General features: G+C 50.0%; 1 long non-coding RNA gene across 3 annotated transcripts in view; it reads right to left on the bottom strand.

Moving 5' to 3' along the window:
- LOC101715499 (uncharacterized) overlaps window positions 1-6,617 on the bottom strand; it is a 139,045-nt gene that overhangs the window by 92,169 nt on the left and 40,259 nt on the right. The window lies entirely within an intron of this gene.

The following is a 6,617-nucleotide window of genomic DNA, read 5'->3' as shown; positions in this document are numbered from 1 at the left end:
TAGGCAAAAGTAAGGAAAGAAAATCTTCAAGAAAATAAGTAGTTGCTAATATCACAAAAATAGAGGAAACCAAATATTAAATTCTTTCCTTTGGGAGTTTATAATGCCTCCTATGAAATGTTCTTGGAAAAAAAAGCCAAACCCAATCAGATTAAATCTCTAGATCTAACACCCAGGTTACAGGAAGCATGGGGGAACAGAAGAATTTGTTAAACAGCACTGCAAAGACATCGCCAACAAAATCTACACCCAATACAACAAGTGATCTGTTTTTAGTAAATAAAATAGGATGAGGACATTTATAGGTCAAAATATATTTAAGAAATGCAATGTTTAGACCTTGTTTGAATGTCAAGTCATATCCTTAATTGTAAAAGGATACTTATGAAATAATTGAGGAAATTTAAACCTGACTGGATATGTGATACTATTAAGGAAGTGTCGGTATTTTTAGAAGTGGTAAATCTATGGTCATTATGATTTTTAAGAAGTCATATCTATCAAGGCCAGGGATTTAGCTCAGTGGCACTGTGCCTGCCTCACAAGTGCAAGGTCTTGAGTTCAATCCCCGGTACTGGAAAAAAAGAAAAAACCCATCATATCTAGCCAGGCACAGTGGCACATACCGATAATCCAGCTACTTGGGAGGCTGAGGCAGGAAAATGGCAAGTTCATGGCCAGTGTGGGCAACTTATTGAAACTTTGTCTCATATTAAAACTTAAAATAGGACTGGAGATGTAGCTTACTTGTAGAGCACTTGCCTAGCATATGCAAAGCCTATACCCTATACCACATACCACCAAAAAAAGTTCCTGTCTTTTAGAGACACATGCTGAAATAATTATAGCAGAAATGATATGACATCTGAGATTTACCTCAAATGCCTCAAAATAATTTGGTAGAAGTAGGGGAGTGAGGGTGGGGTAATGTCTGTCTATGAACAATAATTTCATGGTTGGGTGACGTGTACATGGGGGTTCAGACTACAATTTTCCTTGTTTTTATTTACTTTGAAACAATACTTTTTATATATTTGGCCTTTTAAAATAAGAGATGAGAAAAGAGTAAAAATAAGAAAAGAGGGAAGAACAGGGAAACTATTCTGAGTCAGTCCCCTATCTAGACAAAGGGACTTCTATTGGAATTTCATGGTCCAGGGGAGGAACTGACAGTGCCAGTTCATGCGCCCAGGCCTGCTCCAGATGGGCTGTCTGTTTCTCTCAGCGGCCGGGCCAGGATCTCCATACTCACAACAGCAGGCTGAAGCATTATTAGAAGAAATGGCAAAAAAGCCTCCCAACTATTTTAAGATTCCCAAATAAAGTAATGTAATCCTATTGACATACATGCTATCGAGTTATAGAGTGTTAGCCCTATGAGGTCCTAAGCAAACTTGTTTTAGACAAAAATAAAGTCTAGTACTGTTTTGCTACATATTGTTGTTAAAGTTAGTACCTGACCCCTTACAAGCATTTATTTATTTAAATAAACTCTGCACATTTTGAGAAGATGTGAGCATGGTGTATCTACAGCCAATAAGCCTAATTTTTATATTTTGTTTGCCACAAATGTGAGCAAATTTTTAAAAAATCAAAACTTTTTCCCCCACACTTTTTATTAGTGTATGTTGGTCACACAGATTAAAGAGTTCCATTCTGGCAGATTTGTAAATGCACATAACATACTTTAATCATTCCCCCATGGCTCCCCTCAAATAATCAGACCTCTTAAAAGCAGTAATCCAGCTTTGCACCCATTATGTCCTCCTAATTCATGCTTTCCAGAGAAAAGAAAATGCCAAACCACACACATCCCAAAGAGCATAGACAGACAATATTCAAACTTCTAAAAAATATGAGTGATAAATATTTCCTCCAAGCTCCTGGCTGCTTGCAAAAATCTCTGATCATCTAAACAATAAAGCACCAGAAGGTAGTCTGATACAGGTAGGTATTTTCCTAATTTTATCTAAGCATTTCCTAGATTTCTACTGTGAGGCACTTTCAAACTAGCTCAAAAACTAATTTGGTTTTTACTTCTACCTTGATGAGATTGCAAAGGGTTGAGGAAAAGGTGGGATGGGAACAGCCCAGAAAGGACCATAAGAGGCCGAAGGAAATGATACTTTTGGTATTTTTCTACTATCTGACTCTGACATTCTTCATCTGCTATGTAGGTGTACAGGGCTCTCGTGTTCTCTGGCTTTCTTGAGCTTTTTAAATTTTTGCCCTCTCTCTAAATGTTCAATGACTCCGAATTCTTCTGTTTATTCCTCTCTACATCTCCATCCATCACAATGCTAATCCCTATTCTTTCAGTGTGCTGATCTAACCTAGTAGTTGAGAAAGCCATCGTCCCCACTGTCCCCAGAGGATACAGTCCAAGACCCTGAAACCATGATCATTCTAAACCCTATTTATTCCTATACATATATACTTATGATAAACTTTCATCTTTCTACTTAAAGGAAGCACATTATGGCTTCTTTTTGGCATAATCAAATTTCCAGCATCACAATTTTTGTGCTTTGGGGCTATTATGTAAAATAAGGGTAACTAGGACTCAAGCACTGTGATAACACAGCAGGAGCCCTGCACAGGGGAAGGCTGTCCATTCCCTGTAAAGGAGACCAGAGAGTGACTCGGCAGGCCTCTGGTCTTCCCAGAGCAGGAGTCTGTGGGGAAGCAAAGGGCCCAGGCCCACTGACATCAGGGAAGAGCAGGTGGGGTCCCCATTCCATGGACGTATGTGAAGACACACTGTGCAGACCCTTCCCAGGGCTCGGCTGTGATCGCCAGTAGCCAGAGCAGATGCAACCCCTGCCCTCTGGGGCTTCAGTGCTGTTTGGAGTCCTCAGTCACCCTGGACAGCCTAGCAAGCATTCCTCGCACTGCAGTAGATGGCACTTTCCCAGGCTCCCTAGGTGTGGATCCGCAGCAGTACAAGAGGAGCCCAGGAGCGGCATAGACTCCGGGCAGCACAGCACTGCAGAGCTGAAGCCTGAGGAGAGGTGGGCGGGACAGATGCCCACTGTCCCCCATGTCTCAGATCCTTACAGAGCAGTGACCCTGTGCCCTTGAGTGTAACACGCAGCAGACACCAGACTCTGTCCTCATGCAGCTGACAGTGGGGACGGGTGGGCAGACAGTGTGTTGGGCTGCCCTGAACAAGGCGGGGGCGGTCACACCACAGAGCACGGAGCCTCCTGTTAGGCTCTTGGGCTGCCTGGGCCAGCACTGCCCCACTGGGCATGGAGAGGGTGGGGCTGGAGCACGCCTAGCTGGGGCAGGAGGCCTACTTGTCCATCTCCGCATGTTCCCTGGGCAGGCAGCATGGGAGGAAAGGCCAGGCCTCTCACTCTGCCTCCTACCTGCCTTTCCAGGTCCTCCTTTTTTGTCCTCCACTTCTTGGTGGAGCTGCACTCCCAGGAGAATCCACCAGCTGAACTCCTGGCCCAGCTGGAGCAAGCTGAGCCCACTGAGGCACAGCCCACAGGTGAGGAGGACGGGGTGTGGGCCTGTGGGCATGAGGGGAGGGATGGGCCTTTAGACACAGAGCCAGCTTCTGGGTGCTGGGGTGACCTGGGGTCACTGAGACCTCAGCCGTCACGGTCTGGGAGGACTTCCTGGGGAGGCTTTGTGCGCAGAGCTGTCTGATGGGCAGTGGGGAGGTTTTGCCCTGGGAGGGAACATGGACAGTTGGTGACTTTTTCTTCTCTTGGAACTACAGGACCAGCTCCAGCCCCAGCTGAAGTCCCACGTGCGGAGCCCAAGCCAGCTCCACCTGCAGCTTCCTGCCCAGCGCTGGGACCACAGCCAGAGTCCAAGGCAGCCCCTTCACCTGCTGCAGTGCTGGGGCACCCGGTGGTTGCACGGCGGTCGGTGTCACCTCCTGAGCTCCACCTGGGGCCAGCTCCTGGCCCCCTCCCACTGTTGCCCTCACTTATGCTGCCTCTTGTTTTGGTATTTACACTTGCCCTTATTTCTTGGATTTATGTAAATAATAGAACTAGCTTTTAATAAAACCTAAAATTTCAGTGTTTAAAAGGGTCAGCGTGGCAGCCTCAAGTGCCTTCGCCCTGTGTGCACCCATCCCCAGAGCACTGTGCTTGGTGGCTCCCACCCATGCCCCTGGCCACTGCTCCTCTCATGTCCCCACGGGCACCTGGCCTGCAGGGTTCACACCAGTGCTGTCAGACTTGCCTTTGGCCACACAGCCGTGGGAGGGGCTGATGAATCTTGCGCTATGCAGAAAGGGAAACCCTAGAAAGATCCCGGCCATTTTTCATTGGCTTCTTCAGTAGGTAATCCAGGTTGTGTTGCCAGACAGGATGTATTTATCACAGTAAGATAACATGTGCAGTCTGAATGAAGGACAGGCGAAGGGCACCGTTGCAGGAAACCCACTGGGCCGTGGCCTCCCCTAGGTGCCCCATCCCTGTCTGCATCTCGGGGTTCGGGCTGTGTCTTCCCTGCTGGGAGGGGGTGTGCCAGGCCTCAGCTCTCCTACCATCTCATTATGGGCGTGGGGACCTGGCCTGTCAAGCTCAACCCCACACATTCAGGGCCCCAGTGACACGGTTGGCTCAGCAGCCTCTGCCCTCCTGGTTCCAGGGTCCCCAGTGTCTGTGTCATCAATGCTGCTTTTTAGGGTGGAAGCCTGGCAGCGGAGACTCGGTCATAGTCACAGGAGCAGGGCCATCAATGGGCTCCTTCTGCGGAGTTCGCAGGGCAGAGCATGCCATCCTGGCTGAGCTCCAGGTGACCTCCCGGACATCAGCTCCACAGGCCTTTGGGCTCACCTGGGGACAGTTTGCTCTGGCTGCTGTCTGTCTCCGCTCAGAGGACAGAGGGACAGGACAGCACAGCCCCAGCCTGCCTACTTGGAGATGGACGAACATTCTCTCCATCTCTATTAAATTTTACTTTTAAAATATGAAACCACAGAGCATCCTGGACAGCAGAGGCTGGAGGTTCCTGGGGATGTATGGTCCAGCCCTGCCCGTGGACTGAGGTCTTTACAAATCAGTAAAACTTATTTTCAGTACTGGGGATTAAATTCAGGACCTTCTCACTAAGCCACATCAGCAGCCCATTTAATGTGTGATTGTGATTGTCAGAGTCTTCTCACTAAGATGCTGTCACCCAGCCTGGGCCTCCCAGAGTGCTGGGTAGCAGAGCTGCACCACCTCACCTGGCTTCACTGAGCGGCTCTGAAAAACGAATGGATCCCGATGGCTGGGTGTCCACCATTAATGGTTGGTTCAGCTCAGCATCTCTGGCTCGGGCTATGGGCTCCACCAGAAGGGGTGCTGCTCCCTGAGAGGCCAGTGAGTCGCTGCCTCGTGCCAGGTGAGTGACGTCATTCTGAGCGGGTGACCACAGGCTGAGACCTGACCTCCCTCCCACACTGCCCTGGTGTCCGCAGTCCCCGAGTGCTTTCCTCCTCTCCACACAGTGAGCTGGGCAGAGAGCAGGGTAAGTCTGTCCCTGGGTGACCTCACTCCTGGGGCCCCAAATCCTGCACCAGGCTGCAAGCTGCACACAGCCCCACGCCGGAGCTGCGCCTGCCAAGCTGCAGGAACCATCTTTCCGGTGTCCACCAACAGCTGTGGCTCCTGACTGCACCAGACTGTCCTGGAATCCCTCCCTGACCGCACACACGCACCCCATCCTGGCCAGATGCTGCTGGGCCCTCACACTGTGCCCCACGGCCAACTGCACCGGCCACAAAGAAAGGATCATCCAGACAGAGCCGGGCCTTGAGCTGGCAATGCCAGGGTACAGGGACTGTGTGCTCCATAGAAGTGACTTTGAGAGCAATCCACAGTTTACAGATTTCCCCACAAAGCCCCAGGTGGGGCCTGATTTGCATTCCACGCTTTAAATGTACCGACCTCACCATGAATGTAACCACTATGCACTGATGAAATAACACAGCGAATTATAAGCAATAAGAGGAAATGAGGCCCTGACGGCAAATCCAAAACAGAGGGAAGTGAAGCAAAACTCTTCAGGGCCACGCGGCCCTCCAGCTGCCAGCCGGGGTGCGACAGGTGAGGCGAGCCCAGGGAACCAAGCGGCAACCTCGGAAGCCAAGCGCATCTGCTGGGATCTCTGTGGCCAAGCTTGGGACAACAGCGATGCGAAATGTCGGAGCCCTTTGCTCAGTGCACGGCCGGGTGCAAACACATGGGGAGCTTGCTGGGCACTGGCTGCCCAGCAACCCCAGAAGCAGCTCACACAGCCTTGGGGGAGACAGCGAGCCCACACTCCCAATACCCGGCACAGAAAGTGAGCACCGACTCAGGCGAATCTTCTGAGGCCGCACTCTGGACATACTGCCTTGGTCCGCTGCTCAGGGCCCTGACGCCTCTGTCCCAGCTTCCTTCCGGGTGCTGGGACTGGCTGAGCTTCACTGCCCTAGGAGCCTGGGATGGCGGTGGGGGAGCTTCCTTCCGGGTGCTGGGACCGACTCACCCTCCTAGGTACTTTTAAATATTAGGCTTTGGGGCAGGAAAATATTTTATAGCTTACTGCCCATCAGAATCACCTGGGAGTCTTATTTTAATAAGCTTTTGTATCTCTTCCAGTTCTGCTGAATCACATTCTTAGCC

Source organism: Heterocephalus glaber, unplaced genomic scaffold (assembly GCF_053883595.1).
Source record: "Heterocephalus glaber isolate CG9 unplaced genomic scaffold, H.glaber_assembly_v1.0 deba00000347, whole genome shotgun sequence".
Taxonomy (NCBI): Eukaryota; Metazoa; Chordata; class Mammalia; order Rodentia; family Bathyergidae; genus Heterocephalus; species Heterocephalus glaber.
The sequence above is the reverse complement of the archived record's forward strand: the minus strand, read 5'-3'. Positions and strand labels throughout refer to the sequence as shown.